This window comes from Papilio machaon, chromosome 8, assembly GCF_912999745.1.
Source record: "Papilio machaon chromosome 8, ilPapMach1.1, whole genome shotgun sequence".
NCBI lineage: Eukaryota > Metazoa > Arthropoda > Insecta > Lepidoptera > Papilionidae > Papilio > Papilio machaon.
The window spans coordinates 4,238-23,467 of NC_059993.1; positions in this window are offsets into that span (position 1 = coordinate 4,238).

A 19,230-nucleotide genomic window follows, 5' to 3' on the forward strand; every position below is an offset into this window, starting at 1 on the left:
TCTCCACATCTGGCCGCGAGGGCTGCAGGGGTTACCCACCCACAGCCCCCACGACCTCACCCCACATCCGGCCACGAGGGCTGTAAGATGGGCAGGATAAACCGGTACCCACCCACACCCCCCGCGGCCCCACCACGTCGCATCTACCGGTGCGACCCCGGTTGGGCATGGTCAGGGCGGAGTCACTGCTGTGACCCACCACTGACGGCCCTCTGCACCACACTAGGCTCACCCTAACCTTTCGCTGCCCTGAAAAGGGCAGGTACTCGGCTTGGGTTTGCCACCCTCTCCTCTGCGGACCAACGAGTGGCCCCGCAGCCTAACCTAACTAGTCTAGCCTAACTAACTAATCTAATTAGCCTAACTTATCTAACCGACTTAGCCTAGCCTACTCTAAGACCGACGGCCGCGACCTACGACCAATTCTGATGGTCGCGCCGCCCCGGCATCGGGCTTGCGCCCTCCACCTACAGAATCGCCCTCACCTTTCTCTGAGCCAGGTCACCAGTCTGGCATAGACAGATACTAAGTTCGGGCTCATCTCTCAAAAGGCGCTCGCCTTGCGGCGAGACGCCACCTTCTCCTTTGCGGGCCCACAAGTGGGCCCGCAGCCTAACCTAACTTATACTAACCAACTAACTAAACTATCCTAATAATAGGCGCTCGCCTTGCGGCGAGACGCCGTTCTACCCTAGACTTATACTAACTAACCTAAATACACCCTACTTCTGCGAGCCCACAAGTGGGCCCGCAGCCTAACCTAACTAACCTAGTAGGCGCTCGCCTTGTGGCGAGACGCCGCCCTACCCTAATCTACTAAACCTAACCTTACCTAACTTACCCTAGCTAACCTACCAGTGTTTGGTTCGCGGGGCCGAAGCCCTACCCCGGCAGAAAGCCGGGGCGTTCCCCTATCCACCACCCGGGGACGCGCCACGTCGGAGTTCACCTCTCCGCCCACTCGGACAACCGAGCAGGTCCGTGGAACCTAACCTTTTTTTTTTTTTTTTTTTTTTTTTTTTTTTTTTAAAGAGGGGAATGCTTTATGCATACGACATGCCCCGGGGGGGACACGAAGTTATGCGAGATTCTCTCCCCTAGTGGGAGCATACCCGCTAAACCACCTCTGTTCCTCCTGCGCATTGGTGACGGGGCTACGGGCACGCTTTCGCACTCCTCCGCGGCCCCGTCTGCGCTAGCCGCCGAAGCAGCTCCACCACTGGGGTGGGTGAACCCACCATCCATCCTTTAGGGGAGGCGCGCCGGAACGATACGCGCCATCCTCCTTGCCCTTCGAAGCGGGTGACAGGTCCCCCCGAACCTGCCACCACGGGGCTATGGAAGCCGGAGAGACGAGGTTTTACCCCCGCCTCCCCAGCCACCATCGGCGGGTCCGATGTCGGGCCCCGCCGTTGACCCTACGGGCCGCGGAGGGGCTGGGTATGCCAGTACCCCTCCGCGGCCCCACCATACACATCCGGCCACGAGGGCTGCAGGGGGGGCAGGATAAACCAGTACCCACCCGCACCCCCCGCGGCCCCACCTCCAGGCATGCTCCGAAGCGGACCCCACAGTCCGCCTCTGGCAGCCTCCTCCGGGTGGGTCGGCCCTGCACGCTAGACCAGCCCAGTCCGGCCCAAGACAGCCGGTCCTGCACGCTAGGCCGACCCTGGTTCCTCTTAGCTTCACCGTGGGAGGCAGCCACGGTTACTAGAGCCCCACCGCCACGACAAGGCGGGAACCGTTGGTGGGGGTGGAACCTAACCTAACCTAACCTAACCTAACCTAACCTAACCTAACCTAACCTAACCTAACCTAACCTAACCTAACCTAACCTGGGGTGCTAGGGTCGGAAACCTCCACGTTGGGCCGCCGCTTGGATTGCTCTGGGACAAGTCCTGGGGGAATGGAAGCGGTTGGTCCGGTGCACCCTGGACGGCGGCAGATGGGTTCCTTTTCCTCTACGGGGGGAGGGAAGTCATCTGCCGCTGACCAATATCCGGCCAGCTGACCCATGGAGGGGTCGTGGGATGGCGGACCTTCAAGGTCCGCGGCGAGGCGCTCTTTTAAGAGCGCCCCGCGAGTTGCCGGGTCTGCTCAGTGCACGGTTTGGCTCTGTTTTCAGAGTCGACTGGTGAACTGGTGCAGACCGGCGTCGTCGCCGGCTTAGTCGGCTTGGGAGCGGTGTTCTCCCCATTGTCGGTCCTGTTGGACAGCGGTCTTCGGACGTAGTTTCGGCGGGAGTATTCCGCGGCGCGGCGGTTCCCCTGGGTGTGCTAACCCGCACTCAGGGGGATGTCCTTCGGGACAACGTCGGGCAACCTGTCCCGGTCAGACGTGTCAGTTGATCATGTCTAGCGGCGTCGCCGGGACAGGGGGCTTGCCTTAATTGGCCGGCCCAAGACAAGGATCAGTCACTAAAAACCCGACAGCGAAGTCGTTAAAACCTGTGGATACCGGCGGACCTCCACAGTATATACGCCCGGTCTGGGTACAGGGGGCTCTGCCTGGCTGGAGTTTTCTTTCCCCCACACTCGTGGGAACTATATGGAAAATCAGAAAACTCAAAACAACAACGACGACATTGGCAAGGCACAAAGGACAGAAGAGACGCACAACGACGTGGAAGCAGTTGAAGGCGGGAACAGGGCCGCGGGTGTGGCCGTCCGGGAGTTGCGGGTGTCGCTCTCTCGGTGCGACTCGCCCATGATCCTGGAGAGGAGACAGCTGTCCGATACGGACAGCGGCAGCTGCGCCTCATTAGAGGCAATCGGGGGTGAGGGCATGCGCTCGAGATCGCGCTCCCCACCCAGCCGATTTTGGCGAAAGCGATCGCTGACGCCGGAGGAGGGATCGGCAGGCGCCAGAACAACGGCGCCGCAAAAGAGAGGCCGCGGACGCCCCGTAACAACGGGGGAGTACGCCGGCCTGGCCCGCGCAAAGGCGGAGCTCAACGCTCAAAGGGAGCGGGAGATAGAGCTGCAGGCAGAGGCGGAGCTGGCGGCGGAGGTCACGGAGAGGAGCCGGGTGCTGCGAGCCCGGGCCAGGGCGGTGATGCCCGAAGGTCCGGGAGAGGCGGCGTCCGGCGAGCACTCCGCTGAGGACCTCGCCGGCACGGTCGAGGCGGCGCTGGACGTAATTGCCAGCGTCGCCAAGAAATCGGCCAAGATGAAGTGCCAGCACATCGCCAGCGTCCGCGAGGCGGTGTCGACCATCGGCGACGCGGTGCGAGCGCTTCGGTCCCGCACTGAGTCGCAGGAGGTCGCTCACCTGCAGGCAGAGCTGGCCGCTATGAGGGCGGAGCTGGAGGCGGTAAAGCGGCAGGCGGCTGCCCCCCCGCAGATGACCCGGGAGGAGATCTTATTTATGGTAGACTCCCGGATCGCGGGAATTGGCGACCGCCTGCTGCCCGAGCCGAGGCTGCGCCCTCCGCTGGCTGCGGACGCACATAATGCCGCCGCCGCCGCCGCCACCGCAGGAGCGACCAGCACTCGTCGCGAGGCAAAGCGCGCTGCCCCCGCCCCGGCCGTAGAGCCAGTGCCCGCCCCGACCCCAGTCCCCGCTGCGACATATGCCGCGGCGGCGAAAAAGGGGAAGGGGAAGGGCAAGAAGAGCCTGGCGGCCCGCGAGGCTGAGGCTGCCCGCAAGCCAGAGCCGGCGCCCCCCGCTCCCCAGCCCCAACCCGAAGAGGCCTGGAACGTGGTGGCGCGGAAGGCAAAGGCCCCGAAGCCGGCGGCGCCGGCCCCCGCGGCGCCCGCCGCCTCCAAGAAGAAGAGGAAGAGGGCCCCCCGACGGCGACTGCGTGCTCCTAAAACGGCAGCAGTCGTCATAACATTACCCGAGGGGTCCATGACGACCTACGAGGCCGTCCTGGACAAGGCCGAGAAGTCTGTCGACCTCTCGACCCTGGGCATAGAGGGGCTCAGGTTCCGCACGGCCAGAACCGGCGGCCGAGTCCTGGAGGTGGCTGGCGCCGACAAGGGCCAAAAGGCCGATGAACTGGCGGCCAAGCTGCGGGCGACCATCGGTGACGTGGCCCGCGTCTCCCGGCCGGAGCTCTGCGCTGAGATACGCATCTCCGGTCTGGGCGATGCGGCCACCAGCCAGGCGGTGGCGGCGCAAGTGGCGAAGTTGGGGGGTTGTCCTCCCGAAGGTGTAAAGGTGGGCGTTATAAATCGCCCACCTGGCCGCCAGGGCACCGTGTGGGTGAAATGCCCCGTCCTGGCGGCCAAGAAGATCGTCGACGCCGGCCGGTTCACGGTCGGCTGGTCGACGGTGAGGGCAACCCTCCTGGAGGCGCGGCCGCAGCGGTGTTACCGCTGCCTGGTCCCCGGCCACCTAGGGGTGCAGTGCGACTGCGGCGTCGACCGCAGCGCGCTATGCTTTCGGTGTGGCCAGCCGGGCCATAAGGCCGCGTCGTGCGAGGAGGAGCCCTCCTGCGCAATCTGTGCTTCGGAGGGCGTGGAGGCCGGTCATCGTCTGGGACACAGGAAGTGTCCAGCGATGAACCGGCCCCCTACCAAAGGTGGCAAGAAAAAGACAAGCGGGGGCAATCAAGGACCCCCCGCCTCGTCGTCTACAGCTGCAGCTGCAGCTGATGTGGAGGCGATGGACACCGCCCATTAATAATGGCCCCCAATGTCTCGATCCTGCAGGCGAATGTCAACCACTGCGTCGCGGCCCAAGATTTATTGATCCAGACCGCGACGCAGTGGAAGATCGATGTAGCCATAGTCGCCGAGCCGTACTACGTCCGCGCCCGCGATGATTGGGCGGGCGATCGCGACGGCTCGGTGGCCATCGTCGCCTGGCGACGCACGGGCCCCACACCCTTCGAAAGTGTAACAAAGGGTAGCGGTTGGGTTCTTGCGTCGCTGGGCGGCATTGCAGTGATCGGGGTGTACTTCGCGCCGAGCAGGAGTTTTGCCGACTTTGAGCGGATGCTCGCTGAAGTCGGCGCTCTTGTGGCCGATGTGCACCCCACCCCTGTGGTGGTCGCTGGAGACTTCAACGCCAAATCGAGTGCATGGGGTTCTCCGGTGACAGACCTCAGGGGGGAGACACTGGCGGACTGGACGGTGTCCACGGGGCTCGTCCTCCTGAACAGGGGGGCGGCCCAGACGTGCGTGCGCAGTCAGGGCGGGTCTATCGTGGATCTTTCATTCGCTAGCCCTGCCCTGGCTCGCCGCACGAGGAGGTGGAGAGTGGAGGAGGGGGTGGAGACTCTGTCGGATCATCGGTATATCCGGTTCGACATGGTCTCCACCCCCGCGGACGCTCCGGCCGTAACGCCGGACCGTCCCTTGCCGGGAGAGGGCCCACGGTGGAAGGTGTCCACCCTGGACCCGGAGCTGGCCAAGGAGGCGGCCATTGTGGAGAGGTGGGGCGCCAATGGCACGCTGAACGGCCTGGACGTAGACGCGAGGTGCGAGCGACTAGCTGGAGCACTGACTCGCGTCTGCGACGCGGCGATGCGACGCGCAGGTCCGGCCCTCCCGCGAACGCGGGTGTACTGGTGGAGACCTCACCTGGCCGGTCTTCGTACGGCTTGTCAGGTGGCACGCCGCACGTACACCCGCAGCCGCAGAAGAAGCAGGAGGGACCTGGACCAAGAGGCGCTGCTGCTCGCCGCGTACCGGGCCGCTCGTGTGGCGCTGACCTCGGCCATAAAGGCCGCCAAGGAGGAAGCCTGGAAGGAGTGGCTCGAGAGCCTGAACCGTGATCCGTGGGGGCGCCCATATAAGATCGTGAGCCAAAAGCTCCGACCATGGGCCCCCCCACTAACCAGGTCTCTCGACCCGCTCCTCACAGAGCAGGTGGTAAGCTCCCTCTTCCCGGCAAGGGAGGAGTGGGTGCCGCCGAGGATGGCGGCGCCGGATCCTGAGGGACCGGCCGTATCGGGCGAGGAAATCCCGCCCGTATCTGAGGCCGAGCTCGGAGCCGCGATTCTGAAGCTAAGGCTGAAGAACCGCGCTCCGGGTCCAGACGGCGTCCCTGGGCGCGCCCTCGCCCAAGTCGTGCCGGTCCTTCAGGAGGAGACGCTGTCCCTGTTGTCGGAGTGCTTGGCGTCCGGAAGAGTCCCGCGGCGGTGGAAGACGGGTAAGCTCGTGCTTCTCCGGAAGCCCGGGCGCCCGGCCGACTCGCCGTCGGCCTACCGCCCCATCGTGTTGCTCGACGAGGCGTGCAAGCTGTTCGAGCGAGTGCTCGCTGCGCGTCTCGTCGCACACATGGAGGCGGCTGGGCCCAATTTAAGCGGCGGCCAGTTCGGCTTCCGTCGCGGGCGGTCCACCATCGACGCCATCACCCGACTCAGGGACAGGGTCGAGGAGGTTGTCGGCCACGGGGGAGTGTTGTTGGCGGTGTCGCTGGACATCGCGAACGCCTTCAACACGATCCCCTGGCCGACAATCGCGGAGGCGCTGAGGTACCACCGCGTCCCGGGGTACCTCAGGCGAGTCCTTGCGGACTACTTCGTCGACCGGGCCATATTTTATCCGGCCCGAGACCAGGTAGTCCGCAGGGACATGACGTGCGGTGTTCCACAGGGGTCGGTCCTCGGGCCGCTCCTGTGGAACATCGGATACGATTGGGTTCTGCGCGGTGCCAATCTCCGGGGTGTCGAAGTTCTTTGTTATGCCGACGACACCCTGGTCACCGCGCGGGGCCCAACGTTCCGGGACGCGGGCGTGCTCGCAACTGCGGGCACGGCCCACGTGGTGCGCCGCATCAGGGCCCTGGGCCTCAACGTGGCCCTCGAGAAGTCCGAGGCCATGTTCTTCCATGGGCCTCGGACTAAGCCCCCCCGCGGCTATTCCATCGTGGTGAGCGGCACCCCCATTGCTGTCGGCGGGACTATGAAATATCTTGGTCTCGTCCTCGACAGCCGATGGGGGTTCGGTGAGCATTTCCGGATACTTGCACCAAAATTGGTGAAGTATGCGGGAATGCTCGCCAGGCTGCTCCCCAACTGCGGGGGGGCGGGCGGTGTATGCCGTCGCCTGTACGACGGTGTGGTGCGCTCTAAGGCGCTCTACGGAGCGCCCATTTGGGCGTCGAGGCCCCTGAGCAAGGATAACATGGTCTTGTTGCGACGTGCGCAACGGACCATGGCTCAGCGGGCCTCCAGAGCGTATCGCACCGTCTCGTACGAGGCGGCGTGCCTCATCTCCGGGAGCCTCCCTTGGGACCTCGAAGCCGGGGTCCTGGCGGAGGTTTACCGGAGAAGGGCCCTGATGCGACAAAGAGGTGTAGAACCCCTCCCGGAAGAGATCGTACGCTGGAGGAAGGAAGGACGTGACGATCTCTTCCGGCGATGGGAGGAGAGGTTGGCGGACACCTCGGTGAGCAGGCGGCTCGTCGAGGCTGTCCGCCCCGTCCTGCGCCAGTGGGTGGAGGCGAAGCACCGGGAGCCGACTTACTTCCTGACGCAGCTTCTCACAGGGCACGGCTGTTTTGGCCGTTACCTGTGTGAGGTCGTGGGAATTGAGTCGGATCCCGGTTGCCGACATTGCGCGACCGGCGCCGTGGACACGGCCGAGCATACGCTCGCCGTGTGCACGGCCTGGGACGCTGAACGCGCCACACTTACTGGCGCAATAGGACGCGATCTGTCGCTGCCGGCCGTCGTTAGATCGATGGCCGGCAGCGAGCAGAGCTGGGCCGCCGTCGCCTCGTTTGCACGCGAGGTGATGGCGGCCAAGAGAGAAGCCCTGCGGGAACGCGAACGCGCCAGCGAAACGCTGCCGCCCCGCAGGGCCCCAGCGAGGGGCCGCCGGCGTACAAGGTACGCCGCGGCCCTTCAACCAATTTGAGGTGGCCACGCGCGGCAGGTCGGGGGATCTGCTGCGCCGAATGTGGCGGATGCCCTCTCTCGTGTGTTCCGAGGGAGGGCATCATAGGGTGATGGGAGGGGGTGTTACATCCAGCCCCTCCCTACACGTGTCGAGCCCCTACCAAGGGGCTCCCCTAGCCGGGTCGTGGATAAACTAACGTAGATGCCACGGCCCGGTCAGGCGAAGGAGAACACCGCGGGGTTTAGTGGGTATTCCGGTCGCCTTCTGCGGCCGGCGAGTCCCACACGAAACCGTCCCTGCTGCCCCCGCAGCACGGACGGCGAAGTGCGTAAATGCATTCCCCGCGTCAACAAAAAAAAAAAAAAAAAAAACCTAACCTAACCTAACCTTTTTTTTTTTTTTTTTTTTTTTTTTTTATACAAGGAGGAATGCTTAATGCATACTCCGTGCCTCGGGGAAGACACGCGAGTTATGTGAGATTCTCTCCCCGAATGGGAGCATACCCACTAAACCTCCTTGTTCCCTCATGGCCATAGTGTGGGGCGCCACGGGATCGCGTGAGCTTGCCACCGCGACGCCCCACTGACCGCCCCGGGAAGGGCCCTCTCTGCACCCCCGAAGGGGTGCTGCGCCCTTAGGCGCTCCTCAAGACGACACCGTGCAATGCAGGTTCGGAATCCCCGCCTCCCCCGCTGGTGCCGCCAGGGTTTATAGAGACCCACCTCTTGGCCCCCGTCTTGATCAAGACAGGGGCCCGCGGTCCCAGTGAAGATGTTGAGCCACCGGGATTACGCGTGGGGACGCAGGATCACACGCCATCGTATAACAGAGTGTTACCGAGGTCGTGCTCCCACGTCCCGACCGGCGGCCACGCCCCTAATGGGTCGCGCCACCCTCCACATTAGGCTTGCCCTCCCTTTTCGCTGCCCTGAAAAGGGCAGTTACTCGGTTTGGGTTCGCCGCCCTCTCATATGCGGACCCACAAGTGGGCCCGCACCCTAACCTAACTTAGCTAACTTAACTACCTTAAACCTAGCCTACTCTAAGCTAACCTAAGTCCGGCGGCCGCGACCCTCGACCAAAGAGGTCGGGTCCTAGTGGTCGCGCCGTCCCGGACAAAAAGGCGCTCGCCTTGCGGCGAGACGCCGCCCTCGTTTGCGAGCCCACAAGTGGGCCCGCTGGGGGGCTGCGGCCGGTGTGGTGAGCCGGCGACCCCGGTCGCCCCATACTTAAGTATGTAATCCAGGCAGAGCGAGGTGGCGGGCCCAGCCACCAACCCCAACCCCTCACCCTAATCTACTTAACCTAGCCCTAACTAACTAATCCTAGCTAACCTAACTAACCTAATAGGCGCTCGCCTTGCGGCAAGACGCCGCCCTCTTGATCTGCGGGCTCATAAGGAGCCCGCAGCCTAACCTAACTATCCTACTTAACCTAGCTTACCCTAACTAACCTACCAGTGTTTGGTTCGCGGGGCCGAAGCCCTACCCCGGCAGAAGGCCGGGGCGTTCCCCTATCCACCACCCGGGGACGCGCCACGTCGGAGTTCATCTCTCCGCCCACTCGGACAACCGAGCAGGTCCGTGGTAACCTAACCTAACCTAACCTAACCTAACCTAACCTAACCTAACCTAACCTAACCTAACCTAACCTAACCTAACCTAACCTAACCTAACCTAACCTAACCTAACCCTCCCTCCCACCTATCAACCTATCAACCTACCACCCCACCCTCCCTCCCACCTATCAACCTATCAACCTACCACCCCACCCTCCCTCCCACCTATCAACCTATCACTTATAACTTATAACTTCGAGCCAATTCTCCGGGCGGAAGATCTATATATCGCGCTCTCTAAACGCAACCCGCCCCCTATTGTTAACAACTGAAACCAAAATAAAATAAAATGTATGTATCTATCTCTATCTCTATCTACCGACAGATGGCGCTGGGTACTTTGCATTTATTAAATGTATTCCAATTCCAATTAATTAATTGATTAATTCGCAAGAACTCAATTAATAATAAATATTAATAATAAATATTATCAAATTATATATATTATTATATATGTCATCGAGTACATATATTAACATTATATCCACAGGTGGGCACAGTTCATCGAAAAGTTAACTTCGTTAATTGTTAATTCGTTAATTTAAAAAAAAAAAAAAAAAAAAAAAAAAAAAAAAAAAAAAAATTAAATTCGTTAATCGTTAAAGCGTTAAATTCTGGAAAATTTAACGCAAGTTAAAGTTAATCGTTAACAGTTAACCATACCAAAATTATACATACTAATTTCACACTTATAGTGGCGACACTTTTTTAAAATATTAATTTGATTATTTTAATTATGAAAATTAATTAATTTTCATTAATATAAAATTAATTTTTATGAATATAAAAAAAAAAAAAAAAAAAAAAAAAAAAAAAAAAAAAAAAAAAAAAAAAAAATTCTATAAAACATTAGTATTAGAGACAAGTATGAATGCATTATAGTATATTTCATTACGAGTGCGGAAAGCCTATCATTGCAAAGAGTTCCGACAAATGTCTACCCGAGCCGAGGCGCAGCCGAAGGTGAGGGTTGACAGTTGGAACAAGTTGTAATAGCAGTTCCGCCCATGTACTAAACAACTATTCTAAATAAGGTTGCGAAAAAATGAAGCAATTTAATATTATAATAAAAAAAAAAAAAAAAAAAAAAAAACACAATAAACTCAACTAACTAAAATGTTAAACTAAATGTTGTAACTAAAATGTTAGGGGGATGGTGTTGCTCGCGTCCGTAGGAATTACTTGAATGATACCCTACACGTGTCCCCTGGGTTGTGCTAAACGAGCAACAAATCTCGGTGGTAGGTTCGCCGCAGGCTTCAAGGTTACCACCCATCAAGCAAAGCCTCGCCGCCAAGCGACTTCTGTCGCGTTCCGGTGTGATGTTTGGTGAAGCCTTATGGAGGTTGGGTCTGAGCAGTTGCAATGCGAATGATGGCCGGGTTTAACACGCTATATATTGATGGGTCGGGTGCTTGAGCTCGGAGGGTAGCGGGATCCGAAGCACGGTTCTCCGCTGGCCGACCGCAGGTAGTTGGGGGCCCAAGTAGTGGGTTAGCCACTCACGAAAGGCTGCCCCGCCAACTGTGAAAAATCCCAGAGTGGCTTCATCGTGCCGATTGGCGACCGGGTGAGAGGACCCGATGGCGATCTCTGGGGGGGTTCGGGCGTCCCCGCAGTCTCCGTGTCAAGCCCCCATCGGCACATCATATCTGGCTGTGTTATGGGGTTATTGTACCATTGCCTCGCTCAACTTCCTTCCTCCATCCATTCACTCCCCCCTCATGGCCAAGCAAAAAAGAAAGAGTAAGAAATTACAGCGGATGCACTTCCTCTCGCTTAAAGTGCACTTCACTAACATCAGAGGAGTGCACTCTAATATCAATGCGGTCCACCACCACCTTGAGACCAGTAAGCCGCACCTACTCTTTCTTACGGAAACGCAGATTCGATGTCCCACAGACGCGGCGTATCTTGACTACCCAGGTTATTCTATGGAGCATAATTTTCATCCACGCGCCGGAGTTTGTGTATACGTCCGCAGTGACATCTGCCTCCAGCGTCTGCGTCATTTGGAGGACCCCACATTTTCCACAATCTGGGTTATGGTGGACACAGGCATCGAAAAGATCGTTTATGCCTGCGTCTATCGCGCACACAGTGGTGACCAGGAGACGACTCGGCTATTTCAACAACTCAGTGAGGCCGCTGATAAAGTCCAACACCGGTATCCTACAGCGCAACTTGTCTTTTTGGGGGACTTCAACGCTTGTCACCAAGACTGGCTGTTCCCATACCAGAAAACCGACCACGCCGGGAAAGAAGCGCGAAATTTTGCGTCGTCGTTTAACCTGACCCAGCTCGTAAAAGAAGCGACTAGGGTACCTGACATAGTTGGTCACACAGCTAATTGCCTTGACCTTCTGCTGACTACCGATCCAGACAGATACGTTGTCGCGGTAACTTCACCCTTAGGAACCTCTGACCACTGTCTGGTGAAATCTGTGTCGTCTTATTCTCCCCCAGACCGTGATATACGCGGAGTTCGGCGAATATGGCAATACAAGGCAGCAGATTGGGACGAGATGCGTCATTTCTTTGCATCTTATCCTTGGCGGCAGGTTTGCTTCTCTTCTGAAGATCCGTCGGAATGCGCGGATGTCATAACCGATGTGGTGCGTCAAGCTATGGAATATTTCATACCCTATAAAGACGTCCCCATTGGTGGCAAAGCTCGGCCATGGTTTAACGCCGAATGCGCGGCAGCTGAAAAGCGCAAACATTCGGCGTATCTTGCATGGTCTGAGGCTCGACAGCGTAAATTACCAGATTTAGCTGATAGGAAGAGAGCCTTTAACCAAGCCGCCAAGTCTTACAAAAGGATTTTGCAGAAGGCTCGCCTGAGTCACATAAATCGCATTGGCGCAAAGCTCTCCAGGCAACCCTGCGGTAGTAGAGCTTTTTGGTCCCTAGCTAAAGCGGTAGAGGCGAACTTCTGTAGGCCCTCACTACCACCGCTGGTAAAACCCGATGGTACACTAGCTCACACGGCAAAAGAGAAAGCGGACCTATTTGCATCCCTCTTTGCCAATAATTCGCGGCTAGACACCGGCAATGCTCAACCACCCTCAATCCCCTGCTGCGAGACGATTATGTCGGAAATCCGCATTAGGCAGAAAGAGGTCTTAAAAGTATTGCGTAGTCTAGACGTGAACAAAGCCAGTGGACCGGATGGAATTCCAGCTATTGTTCTTAAGACGTGCGCGGCCGAGTTGTCTCCAATTCTGACACGTTTGTATCGCCTCTCGTTCAAAGCTGGAAAAGTGCCTAAATCCTGGAAGTTGGCTAATGTGCAGCCCGTGCCTAAAAAAGGCAGTCGCGCCGACCCTGCAAATTATCGTCCCATCTCAATCACTTCTATACTCTGTAAGATTATAGAACGTGTATTGAACTCCCGTCTCATCGCGTACCTAGAACAGAATGATCTCCTCAGCGACCGACAATACGGATTTCGTCGAAATCGGTCGACAGGAGACCTTCTAGCGTATGCCACTCACCTAATAGGCGAGGCCCTAGAAAAGAACGGGGAGGCCATTGCTGTCTCTCTCGACATCTCAAAGGCTTTTGACAGGGTTTGGCACGCCAGCCTTATTAGCAAGCTTCCAGCCTACGGTATATCCCCTGGTCTGATCGAGTGGATAAAGGACTTCCTGAGTGAGCGATCGCTCCGCGTCGTTGTCGACGGTTCTTCGTCTGACACTATGGCCACTAATGCTGGCGTTCCTCAGGGTTCCGTTCTCTCCGCAACTCTTTTTCTGCTGCATATTAACGACCTGCTCATTCCCGGTATCTTTGGGTATGCAGATGACAGCACAGTTATACAGAGATATCTACCGGTAGGTAGGACCAGTCGAGATCAAGTACAGTCTGAACGTGAGGCCATGGTAGAGCGTACTAATCGCACACTCGAGGCAGTCTCATCTTGGGGACAGGCCAATCTTGTGCGATTCAACGCCGCCAAAACACAAGCGTGTGTATTCACCGCCAAAAAGAGCGAGTTCACCCTAGCTCCCACTTTCCAGAATGTGTCCCTCGAATTCACCAACTGTCTGCAGTTACTGGGCGTCGAAATTTCGTCGAATCTTAACTTCGGACAGTTCATAGAGTCTAAGGCGAAGGTAGCTGCAAGGAAACTTGGAGTCCTTTCAAAGTTACGGCGGTACTTTACACCGGGACAGCTTTTGACCCTGTATAAAGCACAGATCCGGCCATGTGTGGAGTACTGCTGTCATATCTGGGCAGGCGCAGCAAAGTACCAACTCGCGGCACTAGATTCGGTGGAGAGGCGAGCCAAAAAGTTGTTCGGTGACCAAGACCTAAATCTAATCAGTCTTGAGCACAGGCGTAGAGTGGCTAGTCTCTCGGTATTTTACAGGCTGCATTTTGGGGAGTGTGCGCAGGAATTACACGATATAATTCCACCATCACCATTCTACCATCGGACGTTCAGACATACGGCTGGAATCCATCCTTATGTAGTAGACGTGCCACGCGTTCGAACGAAAAAGTTTGAATCATCGTTTCTTGTGCGTACTGCTAGGGATTGGAATAAGTTGCCGGCGTCAGTTTTTCCGTCAAAGTACGATGTGGGGGCCTTCAAGAGTAGAGTGAATAGGCATCTACAAAGCTAGCGCGTACCATCTTTAGACCACATCTTCACCTCACCGGGTGAGATCGTGGTCAAGCGCTAACTTTTCCAATATAAAAAAAAAAAAAAAAAAAAAAAAAAAAATGTTTGGAAAATGTTGCCAACCGTAAAAGAATACAGAGTTTTTTTTTTTTTTGTTTTCTTCACCCACTCTGGGTAGGCAACGGGAACTATGCCAAACAGCGAAGTCTTCGGTAGATTATTTTTATTTATATGAAATGAAAATGAAATTTAATGAGATAAGATAAAATGAAACCAACCTAATTCATTGAATCAAATCATTAACTCTGATATTGTAACAAATTAGGAGCTTCTTTTTAGAAATATTTGCATGAATCATAAAAACTTAATTTTTTTTTTTTTTTTTTTTTTTTTTTTTTTTAATAGACATTATTTTGACAGTTGGGAAAGAGAACGCACGAGTTTGGAAAAGCTAAAGAAAAAGCACGAGTAAAAAAAAAAAAAAAAGTGTTTTAATACAGTTGCTCAAAAAGTGGCGTATTGCAGGGACGAAGAGCGTTCGGAATGTGGGCTATTACATACTCGTGCTTTTATATACCCGTAATGAAATATACTATTTCGAACCTTCTTTTGATTTGATTTTTTTTTGTCCTGTTGGTCACGTCTTTCACGGACGTTCTGATGCATCACACTTGCACGTGAACCTCACATGTCAATTATCAGTTCACCTTTCGAGTCGCCGACAGTCTCCTAACATAGCTGAATTTACGAACCTGGCGTGGCGCGTAATTTAAACAAAATGACAGCACGTCTCCAAGTTTCTAATTTAACGATTAACGGACTTTTATTAACGGAAGTTGAGTTTAACGGAAGTTAACAAAAGCGTTAACACTTTTTGAAGTTAACTTAAAAGTTAATCCGTTAAGCAAAATGTTAACTTCGTTAATTAACGATTAACGGATTAACGAGTTAATGCCCAGCTCTGATTATATCTATACATAAATCTATATTTAATTCCTATTTAAACCATGGTTTTGACTTGTTAAACTTCACCTTTTTTGCAGAATACCTTTGTTATAAAGTCAAAAAAGGGGGGTGTCGAGTATCCAAACTATTATTCAATTCTTTTAATTTTTTTTTTCAATGGTGTAAACACCAATCTAAGGATTAAAGAAGAAAAAAAAAATAATAACACAATCCTTATCCTTACTAATATTATAAATGCGCAAGTAACTCTGTCTGTCAATCTGTCTCGCTTTCACGCCAAAACTACTGAACCATACTATAAAAAAAAAAAAAAAAATTTTACCCTCAAGGGTGCTAAATAACAATAAGGGATGAAATTTTGTTTGGGAATATTTTAGATTTTGGTGAACGTTTTGTTCAATATGTTTTGCTGTTACCGTTACAAATATTAGGTCCTTACATATGAAATTGGCGTTTTTCGTACTGGCCACTTTAATCACGAATTTCTCCTCTTTGGTAAGGAATTCCAAATTCAAATTTGTACAGCTATAGACTCATGTATTTGTGGTTCGATGACCGTCATTCATTTGTTTTTTTTCTTCTGTTTTTTCTGTTTGCGTCACTCATTTTACAAAATGGAAAACTTAAAATATCGCATTATTTACGAGCACGAGTTCCGCTGTGGCACTAGTGCTGCGGAAACGACTCGAAGGGTGAATGATGTGTATGGCGGTCGTGTTGCAAAAGAAAACACAGTTCGTTTTTGGTTCCAACGTTTTCGTTCTGGAAATTTCGATCTGCAGAACAAGCCCCGTGGACGGCCTGAGACTCAAGTTGATAATGAAGAGTTGATGGCTATTGTGGAAGCGGATCCATCGCAAACTACGTCCGAGTTAGCTGCAGGCTGCGACGTTAGTGATAAAACTGTTTTAATTCACTTGAAGCAAATTGGGAAGATTAAAAAGCTTGAAAGGTGGGTACCTCACGAATTGACTGAAGCAAACCGGCAAACGCGCGTCGACTGTTGCGTTACATTACTAAACCGGCACAATAATGAAGGTATTTTAAACCGAATCATTACCTGTGATGAAAAATGGGTTCTTTACGATAATCGGAAGCGCTCAGCGCAATGGTTGGATCCTGGCCAGCCAGCCAAATCCTGCCCCAAGCGAAAATTAACCCCAAAAAAGTTACTTGTAAGCGTTTGGTGGACTGGTGCCGGTATCGTTCATTACAGTTTTCTCAAATCTGGCCAGACTATTACGGCTGATGTCTATTGTCAGCAATTGCAAACCATGATGGAAAAGCTAGCGGCTAAACAACCTAGGCTGGTCAATCGCTCCACGTCACTGCTGCTTCACGACAACGCTAGACCACACACTGCGCAACAGACGGCTACTAAATTAGAAGAGCTTCAATTGGAAAGTCTAAGACATCCTCCGTACTCCCCGGACCTTGCTCCAACAGATTACCATTTTTTTCGAAATTTGGATAACTTCTTGCAAGGGAAAAAATTCAACTCCGATGGGGCAGTCCAAATCGCCTTCAAAGATTTTATTGGTTCCCGTCCGACTGGTTTTTTAGTAAAGGGATCAATGAACTACCTATGAGATGGCAAAAGTGCATAGAAAATAATGGTTCATACTTTGATTAATTAAATATATTATATTAAAAAATATTCGACTTTTTGTTCCTCCCATACAAAACGCCAATTTCATATGTAAGGACCTAATATTTAGTTTAGAGCCCGAGAAAGGACAAAGACTACTTTACAACGCGAAAAAGAGTTTGTAAGGGGTTGAAATTGGGGTGTAAATTTGTATGGAAGTATCGTCATTTTTACAGTTAGAAGCTTGAAACTTATTCTTGAGGCTGCTAATATGATATAAAGAAATTAAAATTCAATGTTTGAAAAAAAAAAAAAAAAAAATTGATACCCTCAAGGGTGCTAAATAACAATAAGGGATGAAATTTTTTTTGGGAATATTTTAGATTTTGGTGAACGTTTTGTTCAATATGTTTCGCTGTTACCGTTACAAATATTTAGTTTAGAGCCCGAGAAAGGACAAAGACTACTTTACAACGCGAAAAAGAGTTTGTAAGGGGTTGAAAGTGGGGTGGAAATTTGTTTGGAAGTATCGTCATTTTTATAGTTAGAAGCTTGAAACTTATTTTTGAGGTTGCTAATCTTATATATATATATTGTAAGATATTTGATGCAAAAGTATTTTAAAAGAATTAAACTAACAGCGAAATAATGAATTTAACTCTACTTCATAATAATCCTCGCTGTAGTATTAACTCAAACCGAACGTAAATAAACAAAAAATGTCAGACGTTCCGCAATGACGAATGGAAAGAGACTGCCTCGAGCAGCAGCGCACGCTTCCTTATAAAACCTTTTGTGTGGCTACCCTCAACAGTCCTAACAATATATAAAAGAAAGTCGTGCTAGTTACACTATTTATAACTCAAGATCGGTCGAACTGATTTAGCTGAAAATTGATGAGGAGGTAGCTGAGAAATAGGAAACGGACATAGGAACTTTTTTTTTTTTTTTATTCCGCGCGGACGTAGTCGCGGGTAAAAGCTAGTTTGATATAATAATTAGATAGTTAGATAAATAATTATGACATTCAAATTTTGCAAAAAAACAAAAAAAAAATTACTTCAACGGTGCAATATAACAATAGGGAATAGGGAATGAAAGGTGGTATGAGAATATGTTTATGTGAATGTTTTGTAAGTTTAATATTTTTTTTTGTAGTATTTTGAATGAATGAATGAATGAATGAATGAACGAAGGAATGAATGAACGAACGAGTGAATGAAGGAAGGAAGGAAGGAATGAATGAATGAATGAATAATAATAATAAATAATATTAAATATTTTAAATATTATTAAAATAAAAAAAAAATAAAAAAAAAATGTATTTTTATTTCATTTAATAACACTTCTAGCTGTGCTTAGCAAAACATTCACATAAATTATAAACCTCACATATTTTTACATACTCGTATTATATTCTATTCGTAGTATATATTATATACTCTATTCATTTTTTTTTTAATCCTATTATATTTTAAATCATGTAATATTTTAGGACATCTATCAGGCAGGTTAATTACTTTACTATCATTGAAACTCATTATGTTGCCATGTGCTTTGTCTATTTATTAACAGATAGCGCTACTGTTGATTAGATGAAAACTGTGGTCGAGGCAAAGTAGGCCTTATATGCCTCCTCTATAACTACATATTATATTTAAATCTCTTTGTAGTAGAGCTACGAGGCTCTGCGCAGCGTGACACGACCGCTCCGCGCAGCGTAGCGATTACGCGCAGGGGAGACCGTGAGACCGACGACCAGTCGACGGTGCGCCCCCCGTTGGAGCGCCCGACGGCACCGCGCCGCAGCCGAGCGAGTGCGCCCGGCCCCGCCCGCGGCACTCGCCCGCCCGCGCCGCACGCCGCACGCCGCCGCCCGCAGTGCCGAGTGCCCCCTCGTCCGTCACGGCGGCCTCGTGCAGTGACTCATCCGTGTTGTGGTCGTTGAACTCGGAAGACTCGGCCTTTTAAGATTAATCTAAAGTTTAAAAACTGATTAAGAATTTCCCGCGGTTTTTATAAATAATAGGTACCAAATTATTACTATTTCCTAATTTAAGCCGATGTGCTGTATTCATGTAATCGATTCTTCTATTATGCATGCAGTAGCGAAATTTAGAACAAAATGTCTAATTTTCCGAACGTTACCTTGTTTTATATCTGAGACTGAAGTAAAAGTGGTGTAGTTCGCCACAATGTGTAATGTCCACACGCAGATTGTCATAGCTCTGCTTCTGGTTAGTGATCCTCTTCATTAAATAGAACATGTTATTTATTTTCAACTCATAAATAAAACAGATACTAACATCAAACTCCATTAGATCAACTCTTACGAGACGTGTCACTATAATTGACACCAACGACGTTCATCATGTAAACCAATACATATTCTGAAACAGTGAGTTCGTCGGAAACGACACCTCGAGGCGTTTAACTGTTACCCTAGAGCTCCGCTGAATTTCCATTAATACACTAGCTGTTCCTCGCATATCGTCAAAGTGGGATAAAAAAATGTAGTATTTTTATAAAGTTTACTTTGTTATTTTTTTTTTATTAAATATTATATTATAGATAATATGTGAATATGACTAATAATAATAACAAAAATAATACAATATTAAATTAAAAAACAAAT